At 37.7% G+C, this 21211-nt stretch overlaps 1 pseudogene; it reads right to left on the bottom strand.

Moving 5' to 3' along the window:
* Positions 1-954: 954 nt before the first annotated feature.
* LOC121945687 lies at positions 955-18616 on the bottom strand (annotated as a pseudogene).
* Positions 18617-21211: the final 2595 nt, after the last annotated feature.

The raw sequence follows: 21211 nt of genomic DNA on the forward strand, positions 1-21211 counted from the left end.
GCATTCTGGTCATACCTGGAACTGACAAAAGCTGCCGACCACATAAAACTTGCAGCTGAGTGTGAGGGTCACAACCCCATTACCATCAAGTGAAAACAGGACAGTTTGAGTGGCTTTACATACAGTTTTATAGAAATGAACACATCATACAGTTAGAACAGAAAGTACCAAAACTCTGTGAGACGATGTTGTGAAGGTCCAGCTGAACGCCTCCTGATCGATCTACTTTACACCAAATAAAATACAACCTCTGACATGTCTACTCTCCGTGAAGCATCCAAAAATTAGGGTTTTTTTTGTTTCTGTTGACATTTAAATCCATTCAGTCACAACATGGCTCACTTTCCAAGACATCCCGCTATCCTGTGACATATTTCTTGTAGCAGCAGTAACTTTATGTTTAAAATAATACAGCGAGTATCATTAATCACAAATAAAGTTACAGCTGTGAGCACCTGCATTGCGAGTTTAAACTTCTCTGTTTCTCCGCCTGTTTCCGCTAAAAGGACTTCCTTTTCTTCAAAATAGTTGACGACATGTTGTGAAACCTGTTGTGAAACCTGCAGATTCTCAGTGTTCATATAACCCATCTTAACCCTTCGAAACCTGGATCACTTTCCTTGTGCTGCATTCAGATGCTTTGCAAGTATTTAAACCTTTGGATCCTGACCAGATTGGTTTGAATTGTTTAATTTTCGCAAGAAATTAGTAGAATTAGAAAAATTTTAATAATTGTTTTTTTAAAGTTAATAATTTATAGTTTAAAAACACCTGAAAAAAAAGCCTGGAAAACAATACTGATAAATATCATTTGTATACATTTAAAATTATTCCAACTTGTTATCATTTTCAAGACTTTTTTTGTTATATTTTCCCGTTGAAAAAGTACTTTACTGATTTCTATAAAAGTGAAAACTATGAGACACAGAAGCAACATGCTTGTTTGCTCCATTTAAATTTTTTAAAAGTGAACTTAAATGCAGTTTGATTGCATCTTTTTTAATCAGTCAACATATCTGCACCCAATTATGTTGCACAAACTTTACCTCAATACAGGTGGACTTTAATGGGAAAATTTAAACTGCACCTGTTGTTGGTCTTTTGTTTAATTTGCCATATCAATCTTATTTCTATCAAACCCCTCGAAATTACTTGACCTTAAAAATGCAGACCACAGGGTCCCAAATCCCTGAATTATCTGGAAAAGCGATGAAATTAGAAAAACTGTTTTCCAGGCCTGGGAAATGGTTTCAAATAATTAGTATATTTTGGAAAAGTTTTGAATATACATTGCTTTGGCTGTAATTTAAAATATATACATAGGAAGTCATGGAAATTGGGTAAAATATCATGGAAAAGTTTTGAAAATGTATCAGTGAAAATGTGGGAATGCTGAGATCAGTCACGATAAATGCTGAAACGCCTGTTTTGTCTCTGATTAAACTTGGATGATATCTTCAGTATCACGCCCTCGTCACACGTCGTCTTGTAATCTCACACTGCGACGGCGAGCTCACAGGATGGAGCAGGAGGTGCTGCGCATGGGCAGGTTGGCGGGCAGCTTGGCGTACTGCTGCCTGAAGCTGTTCCTCTTGATGCTGAGTAACGGACCCGGGTTGTCTGGGTCGTCGGTGGGCGACGACGACTCCAGCCTCGCGTTTCCTTGGGGCACCTCCAGTCTGTTGTTGTTTTTAGTCTTTTTGGCTTTCTCCTTCTCCTGCAGCTCGGCTGAGGTGGCGAGGGGCTCGTTGGCGGCCTCCGGCAGGGGCACGGTGTCCAGCGGGAGGTCGCTGGGGCTCGGCTTCCCTTCGGCCTGCTCCTCACTGCTGGTGATTTGGAAGCTGGAGTCCCCGTGCTTGGCGTTGGTGCTTGTGAAAAGAGTTAAATTACACATAAGAAGTCAGTGATTCAAAACAAGACGTAAAAAGTGTTAAAGGGATAGTTTACCCAAAAATGGCGCTAAACCAGAAGTCGGGCGCTCTGCCTGCAGAGCACATGCCTCATGGGCCTGTAGATCTGAGTATTTTATACCCGGAAAAATATTTTTTTTGCTTTATGCACCAATGAGCTCCTCTCATAGGAATGAATGAGGCCCCGCCTCCAACACTGTATCCAGACTTTCTTTAATACATCCATGCCTGTAGCTCCTGGTGTGGGCGCCACGTTCACGTATGCGCGCCCCCGCATGGCCAACAAGAGCTCGCTGTATCTGCACGCCACTGTTTACACGTCACCCAGAAACCTCCCCTGTGAGGGTGTGTATATGATGACTGGATTTTCATTTTTGGGTGAACTATCCCTTTAAGAATAAAACTCAAACATCTTTAAATTTGGCCGTGGGGAGGGGGGCCGTAAAGACACTCTGATGAGAGTTTGGGTTTATTTCTGCTCGACAGTTTTCCCCAGCAGCTACATAAATATGTCCTTGGAGTGCTGTTGTTTCAGCTAATTTCAACAGAGTCAGTGCATTTATAATCCCTCTGCAGAACTCTATCATTTTCATGTTACAGCCTTGTTTCAAAACCTTTATTTGCTTGAAACAAGGGAAACTGCAGTGGGAGCGAGGTGATTTATGTAAAGTGGCAGAATAATTTCCTGGTAAACTGAAAATCAGACTGAAGGAGCTTTTTTTGTGTGTTTTGTGTTTTGTTTCTGTGTTGCCGGCTGCTCTGCCCTGTCGGAGTGAAAAGTTTGTTTTTCTTTGGTCAGCATGACTCCTCGAAATAAACAAAGCAGTGAACACAGACGGCCCCTCGGTCTGCTTGGCGTCTGGTGCTGCAGGGGGCACCGAGCTCGGCTCTGACCGGATCACCGGGGGGCCTCCTGAGTCCACGCTGACTGTGTGCAGGAGAACAGCCACCGCTCTGCTTTTGTCTACTCACCCGTTAGAGCTCTTGTCCTCCGAGTCCTTTTGCTTGCTGTTGTAGCGCAACTCCGCCGGGGTCTTGAACGATAGATCTTTCTTTCCTTTCAGCCAGTAGGTCTTCATGTAGCCTTTACCCTGAAGATGTTCGCAGGGTGAGCGGTATTGAGCAGAAATACTGTGTACATTTTAGAACATTTCATCTGCAAATCATCAATATTCAAACACTGTGACTGTCGGGTCCAAAATATCTCAGCACTGGCTCCAGATAGTGAATATTTATTTTGATAAAATGGTAAATTAACTTGCGTTAGCCCCTTTTACACTGCCTCTTAAAGGCGGGAATCTCAAGCCGTTATGCCGCCTCACCGGTTTGTATAAAAGGTACAGTCAGGGAATGGGTGGACAGAGATGACTCACCTTTAAGCCACCATGGGAGGTAGTAACAGTGCAGCAATGATGTCTGGGTAAAAGGGACAGCCGGCAGGATGGGTGTCAAGTTTATACATCGTGTTATCTGTGCGGCCCTCCGTGGGAGATTTAAAAAACAGCAGTTCGTGGCTAACTCACAGAAGAAGACAGCGGCCGAACATGTCGACAAATAGTGAACCGTCTGAAAATCTAGTGATAATTTTTGTTTTTGCAGTTTTTTCCTGATAAATGGAGTCATTTTGCTAATTTTTTAAAGAAAATGCAGGCATGTTTTCTTAAAAAAAACTGCTCAAAAAAATGAGTAAAAAACTACACCAAAATAAAAACCAGACAAAATGTTTTCTTTGAAAATGCCCCCGAAAAAGTTAAAGAATAAAAAAGTAAAATTGAAAAAAAAATCCTTTAAAACGTCTAAAATTTTTAAAGACAAAATAATCACAAAAATCACACCATCATTTTTCCAATTAGTGGACAGTTTGCTCTCCCTCCTGAGCCACAGGCTCTCATTTTCAGTGACACTCAACAGCAAGTCTCCCATTTTTCAAATTACACACATTATCCTGGAATAAAGAGCGACGAGACCGGCTCAACCCGACGTGAGGCATTAATCTTTACATCCGTCTCACCCGGTGGATGGTGGATAAAAGCCGTCATTTTGAAAAAGAAATGACTCATAAAAGGTGTGTGATATTATCCACTCACCTTCACAAAGATTTTCCCCCTCTCCTCGATGATGTAAGGCTCGTGTTCCAGGTGGTCTTTGGTGGTCTGACTGATGTGGATCTGCATGCCCTGCTCAGACAGACGCACAGACACACAACTACTGCTAAAGCTGGGTGTCCAAACACAAACCTGTTTAACCCTTTGAAACTTTCCTGTGCTGCTTTGAGACACTTTTCATCACTATTTTGACCTTTGAACCCAGAGCAAATTGGTGCAATTTCTTTCATAAAACATGAGGAAAAGAGTAGATAAGCAACTTAAATAAATTTAGAAATTTATCTTGAAAATACAGCGAGGGAAAATGTCTAGTGGAAAAAGAAAAACATCTGTTTTTAATCATCGTAATAACATATTTAAAATGATTTTAAAGAATTATTATACATTTTTAAGTACTTTTTGCAAGTCCTGTTTGCCTATTTTTCTAATCTTTTTTCTTTGTTTTATTTTTTAGTGTTTCGCTACTTTTTTTTTAAGGTAATTTTATTGCACTTTTTACCTGTTTCTTCCTAGTTTTTGGGTCATTTCTTCTCTTGTTGCTCAGTGCCCTCTTCCCATGTTTAAAAAAATAAAATTATTTTTAAAAAGTTTTAAAAATATTTTTAAAAAGCTAGGAAAAATGTCTAAGAGAAAAGTAACAAAAATCATAATGTTACAGAATTATTATAATTTCTAAGCACTTTTTTAGTTGGTTTCCTTGTTGTTGTTTTTTTTTTTCTTACTAATTTCCAGGTCATTTTCACATCCAAATGTCTTGCTAATTTTTGAATCATTTCTTCTTTTGTTGTTGATTTCCTTCTGAAGTTTTTGTAAGAAATCCAACCAATTTGCTCATATTTCAAAGGGTTAAAGTAATCAGAGTAACGTGAAACACTGAGCTTTTTTCTTCCTTTATGTAAGTTTACATTACAGTCAGGAAATTAAGCACAGACTGTTTCCTTTAAATTGCTTTGCTTTTGATCATAGAACAAATTTCCCTCCACACACGGCTTTAACTCTTATTACTGTGAGCAGCAGAAAGCAAATGAAGTGATTTGCACGGTGCATTAAGTAAAATGCAGCGTTTTTAAAGTGAAAATGTTTCTGTGCTAATCTGCGTGACTGAGGGAAACAAGCGTCGCTGCAGTTATTTCCACTGATGCTGTGGGTTGTTTGGCTGGTTGTGTGAGGCGGTGGGTTTGTTAAATATGTTAGTGTAGTCACCACTCCGTTGCTCTCCATCCTGGAGGCCGTGTTCACCGTGTCCCCAAACAGACAGTAGCGAGGCATCTTCAGACCCACCACGCCCGCCACCACCATACCGGAGTGGATACCTGAGAGAAGGCAAACAAAAAAACATCAGCTGATTTATTCACAAAAAGCCTGAAGCCATTTTTACTGCAGCTCGTGTCATGGTTTATGTATACAGTAGTTGTTGCACTCATCACTTACTTTAACCCTTTGAAGCCTAAAACAATTGGATTAATTTCTTACAAAAACATGAGAAAAAGGCAATGAGCAACTTCAGAAGAAATGACCCAAAATTTAGCAAAAAAAAAAAAACATGCTAGTTTTTTTTTTTTTTTTACATTTTAGCTTTTTTTTTTTTAAAAAGGAATAATTGTCTAAATCTACATTTTTTTGCAATTTGCAGAACACTTCTTGCCATGTAGCTCATCGTATTTTTTTTCACCTATGTTTTCAAAAGCAAGCAATTTGCTCAGGGTTAGTGTTCTGAACACAGCACAAGAAAATTAAAATAAATTAAATTAAAATAATAAACAACAAAAATACAGATAAACAGGAAAACTACCTTAAGCATGCTGAAAAAGTATTAATTTTATATATTTTTTATTTGAAAAATTCTGTAACATATTTTTTTAAATATAAAATTATTCTAATAATAAATACAGTTCTCAGTGGTTGGGGCTGATGTCAAACTGCGCCCCCTGGTGACAGGAAGGAGACGGTGTCTTGATCTGCGGACTTTACCCCGGTCCTTTGTTTAACCCTTACACACTGGGACTGATATCAGTTTTCATGTGCTCAAGCATCGACACCAGTGAAACCTTTAAAATCGTTTTGATTTCTTTTTGATTACAAAAAAACTTATGAGCTGCTTGGCAAGAAAATAGCAAAAGGGGACAAAGAAAACGATCTAAAAATTAGTTGGGGGATTATAAGCTATTGTAGAAAATGTACACAAAACTGTATTTATTATTTTTGCAATTATATATATTAAATGATTTTACAGAAAAAAGAAAATAAATATAGATAACTTTTTAGCATTTTCTTTAGTTTTTTTCTTCTTTTTTTTTTTTTTAAAGAAAACATGCCTTTCAAAAAAACAGATATCACCCCAGTTGTTTTTTTTAAATGCCAAATATATATATATATATATATATATTATATATATATATATATATAATAATAATATATAATATAATATATAAAGAAAAGAAATGCCAAAGCTTCTTTTAAAGAGAACATGCTTTCCAAACCTGTTTTCTTAAGAAAAAATAAAAAGATTGTTATTTGCAGGTATTTTCTTTATTCTTGTAACTTTTTCCCTAAATTATTTTATTGTTGTGCCAGTTCTTGTTTAGATGCTTGTCACCCTATTCCTTTGTTTTTGAAAGAAATCAAGCTAATTTGCTCAGCTATCAAAGGGTTAAGGAGGAATCTGTCTGTCAGGTTTATATTTTTGGGGGCCTTCGCTTTAAGGTGTCAGAGTGGTTGAGTTGTCCCGCTCACCGACTCTGATCTGGATGTTGTCTCCGGTGGACGGGTCTTTGAGGTGGTCGATGGAGCTCAGCATGTCCAGGGCCATGTCGCAGATGTGGTGCGCGTGGAAGGTGGTTTTGTGGGCACGCCGGCCACCACCATGTAGGCGTCACGAATCGTCTCCACCTGGACAGAAAGGACAGCGAACACTGAAGTGATGGACATAATATAATGTAGCTGTAATATGCATCAGCGTGTGACACATTTTAGTTGTTTTTGTTCATTTTCTCTAAAATTCTGTTTTTGCGATTTTCCTTCTTTTTTAAAATTTTGCTCTTTTTATTATAGCAAACTTACAAATTTTCGCTTTTTTTTTTTTGTTTTTAGAGTTTTTTGGCAATATTCATAGAAAACGTAAAATTTTGGGGAGATTTTTATATTTTCTTTTTTTTTAATTTTTTGGACTGCATGTTTTCTTCAAAATGTTTTGGCATTTCTTCTTTTTTTAAAAAACATTTGTTTTGTTCAGAAGATTTTACATTTTTAGAAATTGTTTTTTCTTGTTTGTTTTTTTTTTTTTTGTCTTTTTAAAAAATGTTTATAAACTTATATATATATATTATTTTTTATTAATATTTTAATTATTTGTATTATTATTTTTTTAAAGGTATGTTTTCTTAAAAAAAATCACAGAACTGGCACCATTTATCACAACCAGAAACTGTAAAAACAGAAATTATTGTAGGATTTTCAAGTTTCCCACCGTTTTTTAACATATCATGCGGATGTGTGGGTGCTAAAATAATGTTTGAATAGATTTTGAATCTTTTATGTTTGAAAAAGCCTGGCAACTGGGACAAGAAAAAAAAATTTTGGATCCTTAAAAATATGAAATAGTTTGGAAATTTTGTTTATGGCAAAACATTGTGAGGTGAGAGTGAAGCAGCTTTAACGGGACTGAGTGTCGCTTCAGGACTTAAAGTCTGTGATGACGAGAGACATGAATTCAGCTTTATCTCTGAGTGACAGCTGACAGTAACCGATGCAGAAACGCGACGCTGAGCTGCTCTCTGACCTTGTAGACGTTGTGCTTCTCGCTGAGCGTGTCGAAGACGATGTAGATCTCGTTGAGCATGTCCACCACCTGCATGGGTGTGATGTGGATGCAGATCTCGTTGAACTTGACCACGTCGCTGAACAGGATGGTCACATCTGGGAACACCTGCGAAAAAAAAACACACTGTCAGTGATGATAGTGAACAAAGGTCACTCAGCGGGTGCTTCTATCGCAGCGAGAGACGAGCGTCTCAGGGCCATAAATTATTTGTTTGTTATCGTTGTACTTTAGTGTGGATGGATCATTCTGGGTTAGTTTGTGTTTTTTTTGTAATGTTGGACTTTTTGGAAAAACCTGCTACTTGCACTATAACTGCTGCCGTTGCACAATAACAAGTTTTCTGCTTTTATCTACCAACTTTAACATAAAGTAGTAGTTATTTGGATAATAACTTTAGTTTATTTTGGCCATTTTCCAACTTACACAACTTACACAAAAGAAAAAATTAATATAAGACTTATACTGCGGAATGAGGTTATTGTATCAACCTTTTTTTTTTACATTATTAGTTTTATTTTCTGCAGATTTTTACATTGAAAACAAAAGAAAAAATCAGAACAGAATTTGTTATATCCCAAACTCCCAAACAAATATTCATGTACAAACACTGACGTTCATAACTCAGTTTTATATTTTTTAACCTATTGAAACTTTGAGCAACATCACTTTATGTTATACTGCTTTCAGACGCCTTTCACAAGTGTTTAAACCTTTGACCTTCAGCAAGTTGGTGTGATTTCTTTGAAAAACGATTGAAAAAAGATTTCCAAAAATTTCAAGAAATCAGTAGATATAGAAAAATTCATGTATTTTTATTTATTTATTTATATTTTATTTGTTCTGAGTAATTTCTTTCCATTGCTTATTAACTTCTTTCTATGTTTTTGAAATTAACTTGTTCAGGTTTCAAAACGTTTATCATATTACTTTTAGAGATGTTTTAAAATCTTTTAGCTGTTTTTACACATTTTCATTTCCTCTAATTTTGCTTTTTTTCATTTTCTTTTCATTATTATACAAATTAACCCCTTTACTGTTTGTTTTTTGCATTTGTTCTAATCCTTTTTGTAAACACGCAGATTTCTCTTCATTCACACTGACTAAATTTTGACAACTTCTCATTAGAGTCTGGAAGCATCTTAATTTTTACTTTATACAGTAATAGTGTTTTAAAGTCTGACAAATCCCTAAAATTGAGAGCATGTGAGCTCATAAATAATATGTTGGTTAGTTCTTCTGTTGGAAAACATGCATGTTGTGTGTTTTTTTATTCATGTTTTATCTGGTTTTATTTTACACATTGGGACAAGAGGACAGTTTTGCTCAGCTGTGTTCCCTCCTGTGCACAGTCCTGACTGACAGTAAAAAAAAAAAAAAAACTGCTGGTGCAGTTGCTGCAATTAAAGCCAGATCTTTTTTCTGCTTGTGAGAAAATGTCAGTTGTATTTCCCGTGAAGGTCACGCTGAGCTCAGAGCACTGCAGCGTGTCTGACACCTGACCTCAGCATGGAGAGGTTCGACGGAACAAATTGTGTTTGAGATTAAGGACGTGTGCGCCCTCAGAGTAAAGTGTGTGCTGTGATCACAGCAACATATTTTAGGATCGCAGTAAAACATGAGCGGCCTTGCTTTAGCGGTCAGCTGTTATTCGACGCCTCTAAAACAGTGGTTCCCAACTGGTGGGTCGTGGTCCAAAAGTAGGTTTGGGGGTCCATTCTGAATCGTGACCATATTGAGTAACTATATTATTGTCCTGTTGTTGGTGTTATGTGGTTAACATGCTGTGCCTTTGCAGTGTCACTAGTCTTGAAGCAATATGAAGCACATTTTTGGTTGCAATGCTTTTTATTAACTAAATTTTAACCCAGTGATGTCATTAGGTATGGTGTCTAAGGCTTCAGCCCTGAGTGTTTTAATATTTATTTAATTTTATTGTATTTTTTACAAAAATAATGAGGCCTAAGCAGGGCTGGGCAATATAGAAAAAAAGTCTTATCACAATCTTTTTTTTTCTATCGGGTGATATCGGTATATATATCAACATATACATCAAATCACTATTTCTTTCAAGCTTAAAGGTTCCTTTTACTCCTAAGTGAGCCCAAAGGCGTGAGGCGCAGGGCAGATGCGTGGGAGTTGGCAGCCCCGGTGCAGAAAGGGTTAACATAATTTTTAAATAACCGAAATACCCAACATGGGCAGGATTATGTCGGTTAGTCATTTTTGCGCGCGCTGGAGCGGTCTGTTGCTCGCACATGTCTGTTGCACATGTCTGTGCTGGAGCGCTGGAGCGGACTGTCGGACATTATTTACATTTTGTAAAATAGAATATGTGGTTCTCTGCGTGCAGACCTTGAAGTACTGCCTGCAGTGGCTTGACCAGTTGGGAAGCAGTGCTCTGATATTTGTGTGTCTTGAGGTGCTCTCATTGTGACCTGCGCGGCCTCCTACCTGGCATGTCTCCAGAGCAGTGATCCCCTTCCTGAGGCGGTCGGCCACAGCTTTGGGGATCATGGCATACAGCAGAGAATCTCCCTCTCTTCTTCTCCTCGTCCAGCTTCTTGATGATTTCCTGCAGCTGAGCATATTTCTGTTGCTCCTGGAGGATCAGAAACGGGACAAAAGAAGCCCACAGTTACAGTCTCACCTCTCGTAAAGCTCAGAAATCCCTCTTTGCCTTCTCTAATCCTCTTAATCCACATTTCTCCTGCATGGCTGCGGTGGATTTAATGGGTGAAATCAATCCGGGGTAGCACCTGGGCTCACCTGGTCAGCCCGTTTCATGGAGAGAACTCTTAATTTCTGTGCACTCAGTGTATCATATAACACAACTTCTGCTTCATACAAGTCTTATTTTAATACATTTCACCAGGCAATATGAACCACTTTTCACCGCGTTTTCCTGCCTCTCTGAATTTGTACAATTAAATTTCCCAGTTGAGATCCTCGTTCATTTTTTCACCTGGTCGAGGGCCAGCTGCAGCTCGGCCGACTGTTGTGTCCCGGCCAGAATCAGCTCTCTGCTGGAGTCATGCAGGTTCAGATCGTTCACGTACACCCCCATCTTTATCATGTCCTCCACCGTCTCTATGCTGCGAGAACGAGGAGGAGAAATGCAGAAACTGTAAATAATGTAAATGTAAATGAATTCCCTGAATTAGCATCCATAAATCCATCTCCAGAATTAGAAACGATTAGAGGGGGGATGCAGCGGAACATTTTAATATTGAATAAATAAGGTGGCAGCACACTGCTGAAGATCACTGAAGTTTATATTTTCTGCAATGAGAATGAAGTCAAGAAAATAATATTCAGATTATTCAGATAGGTGAGCACAGTGGTGTTGTTTCAGCCTCGAATATTTTATGAATAGCCCCGGATCTAAATAGACTCTTGTGTTAAAGTCTTAAGCCACCTCAAACTTAATTATGAGGTTAAAGTAAACATATATGCTTATTTCTCAGTAATCTCTTTACTAAAATACAACCAGGACATGCAGGAAATATATATACAAATATAGAAAAATAATGGATGTAGCTGCTGTGACGTCACCCATTTTTTTTGTTGACTTGTTTGATAGCTTTAAATTTGGCATTCATGCTGTTGCCATCTTGGTTTTTTGGAGCCAGAAGTGACCATATTAGATGGGAGGGTGGATCTGATGGAAAATCTGGATTTTTGGCATTGATCAGGTTCGGCAGCCGCCTCGTGGAGATCTGCTCTCTTCTGCTTTTCCAGTTTTTGCTGTAAAGTTTGGCACTGAAACATGAGAATCTTTGGAAACTGTTTTTGGCTTCATGTTTGAGGCTCGGAGGCTGATGGTTAGTTAAACGTAGTCGGTGCGTTTTGCTCTGGTCTTACATGGGTGTCCCCAGGAAGATGAGGGAGTCCCACTGGGGGACGTACTTCATCTGGCCCTTCAGGTGCAGAGGTTTCTTTGGAGGTTCCCTCATGTCCTCAAAGATGGTCTCACAGCACTTTCCTGCAGAGAACCATGAGGGACAGGTCAGCGGGACTGTGGCGGTTACAAACACGTCAGTAAGAAGTGAAGCGGCTCTGACCGGTGACGGTCTGGAAGGCCAGCAGCTCGATGTCTTCCCCTCCAGAGTTCGCAGAGCTGTTGTACTGCATCAGGGGGCTGCTGTACTCCTGGTCTGTGCCCTTCATCTCCTCCACCGCCTTCGGCTCTGATGGACGGAGATCAGCAGAGACGGTGAGAGGAGAAGTGAGTTAACCAGGAAATAGTTGGGTATGAGAATATATTAGAAACACATCAGTGTGTTATGAATTCACTTCTTGTGCGTTGTTGAAGGTTATGTTCCAGATTGTGTCCGTTATGTTGCATTCTCACACAAAACATGAAGATAAAAAATGTGTGCTGTTGTTTCCTGGTGACATTATTACACCCTCAGCAGAACGAAACAAATGAATCTTCTTGTTTTATTTATTTGTTTTCTGACGTTCTCCCTGATTTTCCTTAAAAACTATATTCTGTTATATATTTATATTTTTTTTAAAGGCATGTTTTCTTTAAAAATCACCAAAATGACACAAATTATTGCTGGATTTTCAAATTTGAGCACATCCATTGGGACGTTGAAATCATGTTTGAATAGAGTTTGAATCTTAAATGTTTGGAAAAGAAAAAGCCATGGAGAGGTTTTAAAAAATTCCTCCGTGACAGAGTGTGGGAGCGCTGTGAACAGCAGCGGTTTGTCTCTTCATTCAGTTTGATATTCATTTTCTTTCTGAACATATAAATATTTTATTCAGCTCAGTCGAGATAAAACGACCTTGGATAGAAATGAGTGAGTGACGTGATGGACGTTCAGTGATCCCATCCATCTGAAATGAACCTTTTTATACATAATGCATTTGGACTGATTGAAATGGAGAGACTGGGACCTCTCTCTTCTTCTTCCTTTGCTTTCTCGCTCTCCTCCTTTCTCCTCGGGCTCCTCTTTGCTCAGTTTGGGGATGTTGACCTTCTGCTTGCTCTCCACCACAGCTTTGGACAGCAGCTCAAACACGTTGTTCAGATGAGTGTAAATCTGGAGAAAGAGAGAAAAACATTTTTAAAGCTGTGATTTAACTCAGTATTTACGAATATCAAAAACTGAACGCGCTCACGTTGTCCAGCTGAACTCCAGCATCGGTCGAATCAGAGTGAACTCCTCGTTGACCTTCTTGCCCTGGAGGTCGGAGAAGACCTCTTTGAGGCCGTCGCCGATGCGGTACATGGTCATGTCGCGGCGGAAGATGACGCTGAAGGGGAACATGTCGAAAAAGATGCCTCGCTTCATTGGTAGCTTCTCGTAGCCCGGCGCCCGTCTTCTGCTGCGGCATGCGGTGTTTGAAGGCGGCGTTATCAAAGTTCATTTTATAAAAACCTGCAGGAGCAGCGTCAGTTTAATGTAGCATTTGGAAAACAAGTCAGTCAGTTAATACATTTTTTTTGTGGTGAAGACGAAAACAAAACACTCAAAAAACACAAAAAATCCACAAAAACCTTCAAAATTATATTTTTAATTAGAAGGAAAAAAAAGCCCCTAAACTCATAGAAAAACATAGAAAATAAACACACCCCAAAATTCAATGTTAAAAAAAAACCACAACCCCCTTTTTTATTAAAAAAAAAACACAAAAACTCAAAATTATAAAATAAGACAAAAATATTCCACCTAAAACTCAATATTATAAAAACATAAGAAAACAAACACACCCAAAATTCAAAAACAAAATAGTTGGAATTTAATTTTCTGTAGATCCAGAGTTTATGATGTTTTGCTTTTAATTAAGCTGTGTTTTTGCTACTACTATTACTCGACTATTTTTCGAAATTTTTTACTATTTTTTTTTTTTTTTTTTACTATTTTTAAAAGAATAATTGTTTTTTGAATTGAGGTGTTATTTCTAAATTAAAATATAATCTAGAATATAAAATCTTATTATAATGTATAATAATCTTGAGTTTTGGGGTGTATTTTTTATTTTATTTTTATTTTTTTTTTCCCAGAGCTTACCCAGAGTCCCTTCCCAATAAACACTTATCTCCATCCAATAAACACTTGCTTTCTGAGTGTAAACAGGCACTGCGCCTGGCGTCTCATCCAAGCTGATGGAATAATTTGGGTGCTGATAGAAGTGACACGAGGTGGAGGTCGATGCTCGGCGGCTCAACTGATACTTGACCTGATCCTCAGTACGTACCACATACGTCATTTTCTCCGTCTCCTCTTTGGACAGGATCTCCACTTCGATGTCTGTGTTGTAGAATTGGCGTCCCACTTGAGAGAGCTGTCCTGCAGGAGACGATACATCGAAATGAGCTCGGTAAACTTCATTTCTGAGGATATATTGAGGAATTAACCCTTTGAAACCTAAAGCAACATCACTTTTCTTGTACTGATTTCAGGCCCCTTTCACAAGTATTTAACCCTGAGAAGATTAGTGCAATATTTTTCAGAAACATTGGACAAAAAGGCAATGAGCAACTTGGTAAAGAAGAGGTAGATTTAGAAAATCAATTATGAATTCTTTTTTAACCCTTTAAAACCTGGATTGACATTAGTTTTCTTGTGCTTCATGTAGATTCGTTTCACAAACTTTTTGACCATTTGAAACTTGGAAAGTAGCATACTACAAATTGCAATAAATTAGTAAAAGGTGACATCAAGAAAATTACTCATAAATAGTTTTAAAAAGAGGGGAGGATTATTAGAAAATTATCCAAAATAAGTAAAAAAAAAAAAAAAATCCAGTGTAATATCTATATCTAATATCTTTTTTGTTTTTTACTCTTTTCAAGTATTTTTTTGTAACATGTTTTGCAAATTTTTGGGCCATGTCCTTGTTAAGTTGCTTGTTGCATTCTCCCAGTGTTTACGAATTCAACCCTTACGCCTGTTACCATGGAGATAAAACAAATCGCCATTCGCAAAACTCAGTAGAGTCAGAGGTCAACCCGAAGAACTCTGCTGTTGTTTGTTTGCAGTATTTAACTTTAAGTTATAACTGCATACATTATGGATTTTACATGCAGTAAATAATCCTACAAATGCCTTTCTCTTTCACTTTTATTTCTACGTTTTGTTATTAGTAATCTCTGTGATTATTTTGGTCCATCACTTGAATGCATAATCATCTGTCACTGCCACTTCTGTCAGCTGTCAATCAGCTGTCAGGATGTGAGGTATTTGACACTGTGCAGAGGATTGTGGGCCAAAATAGCCAGAAAAGCATGCTGGTTCGCAAACTGCAGAATGTAGGAGAACACCCTGGTATCTTTGAAGTACTGCTTTACACATACTATGTATTTTGACATACTAAATCCTTATTTGCCATACTACCTAGTATGATAGTACGGTTTGGGAACACAAACACAGAGATGTGAACTCTATAGAGAGCGGTAGACTTCCTGTCCCTGTGGTAGACCCCGCCTTTTCCTCCGCTTACCTTTGACGAACTGCGTGAAGCCCTTGCGCGTGCTGCGGTAGTGCAGCGTCAGGCTCGTCTCACACTCCTCCTCCACGCAGAAACTCGGCGGCTGAACTTTGGGGAAGGAGAAGCGGAAGTACTCGTGCAGGTTGTCCAGCTCGTTGATGAAGTCGCGCACATTTCGCCCCAAAACCTACAAAACATGGAAGATGATCAATCAGCTGTAGTTAATATCTGTATTTCATTCCATAAGTTACATTTCACAATTTCTGAATATTAAGGACTATTTAATTTTATTTATTTTGGCAGTGATCATACATATGCAAACATTTTTGCCACAATTGTGTATTTGAGTGTAATTAGTGAATTTCCAGCTCAGCTCCTACAATAAGTCTAAAATACACTGTGGAAACTAAATAGTTACATTCAGACTGTTAAGGTCAAAAATGCTCCATTGAAACCCATTCAAACTGACATTTTTGATCCCACAGACATCAAAGCAGAAAAACATACATTATATTATATCTGATGTCATTTTTTTACCATATTTCCACTGTCATAATCAATGTTACTGCAAATCAATGACATGTCCCAGACTGTGATAATCAAAAATAATAATGATAATCATAATAATAATAACCTATTTGTCATTTAGTATACTGAAAATAATTCCGTTCAGTTTTTGTATTTTGTTTTTTTTTTTTTTTATCTAAAAACATAGTGGCATTTATGATAAGCCTGAAGATGATGAAGATGTTGGTTAAAAACAAACTCAATGAAAGTAGAAAATCATACTGATGTATGATATTTTTCAAAGCTCGATTTTGAAAAGCGCATTTCGTGCGCAGAGCAATATGATTGTGAGTAATATTATAAAATATTAATAATAGTAATATTTAAACTTTAAAAGTTTGCATGGAAAACAGAACAAGTCGTCGAATACTTATATTGAACAGCCAAATTGATGCTTTTAACTTCTTCTGTTTGGCCTTTTTTAAATTATTATTACTGTTTGCATTAACTTCACAGTTCTTGTAAAGAATTATGACATTTGTTTAAATAATTCAGGCTTTTTCCACTGATTCAGAAATGTGGGGCGCTGTTATCAGTGGGGTCAGAGGTCAGATTCAGTCGTATCTGATCAGTCAGTGACGGAGTGTAAAGAGGATGTATGTAACGCTGTCGTCAGAGCGGGGAGGGGTCGTCACTGTGTCACCTTAAGGATCCGCTCGTATCCATAGTTTCCGATCCTTTTGACCATGTAGACCCCGAAGGCGTACATCAGCTCATCGTGGGTCTTTTCCCAGAACTTCTCCTGCTGCCTTTGCCAACCGCAGGATCAGGTTGTCACTGTAACCAAGAGGGAACGTTTATTATTTGTTTTTTGTTTTGACATTTTGCTTAGCTGCTGTTTGTCACAATTAGGGCTTAAAATCTGTTTAATCAAAACTTAAAAACTTGAATATTTCTATAAATCTGAACCGAATGCAGATGTGATCATAGTCTTAAAATTAATGATTTCAACTATATTTGAACTACTTTCTGTGTTGAGCACTTTTAGTAAGAAATGTGCCAAGAAAATGCAAAAAAAATGTTCATTTGCAAAATAACTTTTTAAAAGGCCAAGAAAAAATGTGTAGGCAAAAAAGAAAAAAATAAGGAAAAACTATATTTTTAATTATCGTAATTACAGATCTAAAATGATTTTATAGAACTCGTTTTTTGTCTTGTTTGCCCTTTTTTTCTTTATCTTTTTCAAATGTCTTTTGTTTTTTGCTACTGTTTATCGAGGTAATTTTCTTGTGCTTTTGCTAGTTTCTTGCTGATTTTGGGGCCAGTTTTTCAGTCATTGCTCAATGCCATCTTCCCATGTTTAAAAAAAAAATTAAGCCAATTTACTCTGGTTTAAAAGAGTTCAATATTTCTGAGACAGTACACCTGACCCTAAAAAAATAGCACTAAATATATATTAAAAACTTTGTTAGTAGAAAAAACTGAAATAAAATTAATAAACATATTCTGAAAAAAAACAAACTAAATGGAAATCAAAAAGTTAAAAAAAAAAAAAAAGCAAAATAAAATAAAAACAAATTGAAAATTCAAACTTTTGTAACCGTCCTTAAGAAACATATATTTGTTTTAAAGCACCAACAATCATCCAAAGGTTAGCTACAGACTGAAAATAAATTATCTAACAAAGAATACATATTCCCTATATGTGAAACAATGCAGTGAACTGATGAAAAGTCCTGCGTGTTGCTAGAAAATTAGATATAGAAAAATATTTATTTAAAACTATATTTAATATTTAAAGCTAGGGAGAAATATGAAGAAAACTATATTTTTTAATTATCATAATTATATTTTTAAAATAATTTCACAAAATTATTATTTTTTGTCAATTCCCTGTTTTTGTTTGTTTTGCTCACTTTGCTAATTTTAAGGTGATTTTCTTTGTACTTTTTTAAAACCAATTTTCACTAACTTGGATAATTTCTTCTTAAAGTTGCTCTTTGCCTTCCTGCTGTGTTTTTGAAACCAATTTTCTCAGGTTTCAAAGGGTTAATGGAGGAAACATTTTTGTGATCAAACTATTGTTTAGTTTTGTGCAGAGTATAATAATAAATCACATCATCCATATGTGCCCATATGTTTTTTCAAAATTTGCAAATATTGATACTCCAAAATTAATTTAATTTGATTTAAGAAAAAAACCCACAGAAATAAGTATGACGAAAAGAGAAGAAAAAACGAATCTTACCTAGATAATAGTAGTAATAGGATTATCATAAATGATAAATGCACACATGTACATATATACCATATATACTTTAAATATGTATACACAAATATAATAATAGAGGAAACTTGATTTAGAAAACCGTCAACCTACTTGTACATCTGATGCCGGACGAACTTGAGGTGTGGGATCTCTGCTCGGTTCTCGATCAGTCTCCACACATCCTCTCCGTAGGACTCGTTAATGTAATCGTTGACTGCTTCCAGATACAGGCCGTACATTTTCAGAGGGTTGGAGACCTCCAGGCTGGAGCCCACAGTAACTGATCAGCTGAGGACACACAAGGAGACACATCCATTCTTCCCTCAGAGGACAGATCTTTGTCTTCCCATGAGATCAAAATAAGACATTTTGCATGAGAATAAAGGTCTCACACACCTGCATGCATGGAAGAGGAGGAAATGTGCTGTTACCTGTTTCTCACACAACCTCATGAAACCTCAGGTGACCTCCTCAGACTCCGTTTACATCTGAGAGCAGAGCAGATCCTCGGTGAGATAATTGAGTTTTTCTGCAGGATGTAAAGGTGAAAAAGAAACCTGCAGTCCCTCTGCGCTGTGATGTGGTGCTCTGTGAGGCGGTCAGGGCTGCAGCATCGCTCCCCGCTGAGAGCCTCCATCTGCAGCTGACATGTGCACTCTCCCCTGACACTTGGCTGTCAGGTCAACAGGTGACCGGGGCCAAAATAGCAACAGTGAGGTGTGTTTGTGGCAGCTAGTAAAGAAAATGTTTTTCAGCCTCTGAGCGGTGTGTTCTGGCAGATACACTGGGTCTCATTTGTAGGTGTTTGTATGGAGATGAAGTGTGTGGGTGGCTGGTACTGTATATGGAAATCTCTTAAAAATGGCATTTAGTTTGTGTGCTATGTAAACGGCGGCACACAGTGTGAGGCTCATTATCCAAAATTAGCCTGCAACAACTCATTAGGGCTACCAGGTTTCTCAGCCAATTACCTGGAATTTGCATAATTGTGGTCAGGTGCACGTTAAACTGATGGCTTTGTGTTGAGATTAGCATCTGAAAGGTTTTGTATTGTTTATGAGGTGATGCGGAAGAAGTCTTTGCACAACATTCAGGCCTCTTAACCCCTTGAAATGTGAGCACATTGGTTTTTGGTTTTTGTTGGGTTTTTTTTTTAAATGGAGAGGAGGCAAAGATGAAACAAGAAAATTACCCAGACAAAAAGAAAGAACAAAAGTAAAAAGCAAAAAAGAAAATTTTTTTTCCTGTAACATTATTTTTAAATTTACAATTATGCTAATTATAAATATATTTTGCTGGACATCATCCTCAAGTTTTTTTTAAAAAAAAAAAACATATTTATGTTCATAATTTTCCTATAAAATAAATCATTTCAGCTCATTTTCTTGTCACATCTTTAATAATTTCTTGCAATTTGTGGGACCAGTGGCATCATGACGCCTGGCGGTTACTGCGATTTTTTTTTTCTCCCCAAAGCTACAGATATATTTTCCTTATGCCTCCCTGAGTGACTCAGGAAAAATGCATATAGAGTTCATCCCACATCATGTGTACAAGGATTGTCAAAAATTTGAAATTCCAACAATCATTTCTGTTTTTACAGTTTCTGGCTGTGATAAATTTTGTAATTCTGACGATGATGAGGAATGAAAAATCGCAGACAAATTTTAAAGGAAGGTTTTTGAGGAAAATAGTCTTCAAAAACGTCACCAAGTGTTTTTTAAAGAATCACTGTAAAATATTTTTAATAATCTCTGAAAGTTTTCAAAGGAAAAAAAAGTTTATCAAAATCACCAAAAATTTTAAAAGAACAAAAAAAAAGACAAAAAATTATAAGGAAAAAAATCTCTTTTTTAAAACAAACAAACAAACAAACAAACAAACAAACAAACAAACAAGCATGTCCTTTGGTAAACCCATAGGCCCATGGGTTTACCAAAGACATGCCCCCCCATCTCATACATTTCAATACATATTCAATGATAGCAGTTATAAAGTATTGTGTTTCTACTTTGTACTAATTATTAACAACTAGAAATATTGTAAACATCACAATTCATAATTAAGGTTTAATAATTAAAGTTTTTTGGAGGTACATAAGGTGCCAGGGTGCATTAAAAAACCTAAAAATAAAGCTTGTTCATCAAAAAGGAGGATCCCCTGTCAGGGCAAAGTCCCCAGTGTCGTTAAATCTTAGAAACGCCTGTGTGGGACGTCTCTTTCCAAGATGTCGATTTTCTTTCCACCCAGTTTAACAAAAAAAAAAACCCCAACTAATTTTCTCAGTGTTCAAAGGGTTAAATAGCTTGTTGAAGACTTTTGAAGGCATCACAAGAAAACTGATCACAAGACTGAAATGCGTTTTGACGTCTGTCATCGTGAAAGCAAACAGGAGCTGCAGTTTTCTTACTGCGGCTGCTTCACAGTGAGGCGACACTCGAACAGATCACCTGCAGACTGAAGGTAAACGCTCCCCACTGTTCCCAGCGTGTCCATGAGGGGGCACTGTTACAACACCCCAGATTCATGACCGCTGCTCCTGCAGGAGGAGAGCAGCTTTAAATATGAGAGGAAATGTGACTGTGGCCTTTTGGCTGGTCCAGACGGCGACCATCAGACATTCTTTTATTTTATGACATTTGTGGCCTTTTTCTTTCTGTCCTGTGGCAAAACACACACACCTGATTCAAAACATAATTTTCCTCCACAAAGACAGAAAAAGGGTGGATGTGGTCGTGAACAATGGCGGCGCTTCTTATTAAAATAGTGATTTGAAGGTTAGAGGTGCACACCTATCATGTCCAGGTCTAATTGTGAAAACACTGTCAGCCAAAATTAAATTTCCCAGCCGTCAGTTTCCTGATCACACCTCACACCTGGGAGCCAGAGAGCTGGCCTGTAACACCCGCTCTGAGCGATAATGAGCCGCTCTCTCCTCATTTCTTGTGCGGCTCTTTGCTTCCATTCCCCTTCATTTCCTACGTCTCCCCGGTGGCCTCCTATTTGCCAGGTGCTGCTGCCCGTCTTTAATGGCCTGTAGTGCGGCGGTGCCACGTGGCGACCTGGGAGGCCCGCCGCCGCCTCTTAGCCAGGGAACAGAGGGAGATAACAATGTGCTGATGGCGCCAACCGCAACTCCACACAGATGCCGCGGATG

The sequence above is a fragment of the Plectropomus leopardus genome, chromosome 7, assembly GCF_008729295.1.
Source record: "Plectropomus leopardus isolate mb chromosome 7, YSFRI_Pleo_2.0, whole genome shotgun sequence".
Classification (NCBI taxonomy): Eukaryota; Metazoa; Chordata; class Actinopteri; order Perciformes; family Serranidae; genus Plectropomus; species Plectropomus leopardus.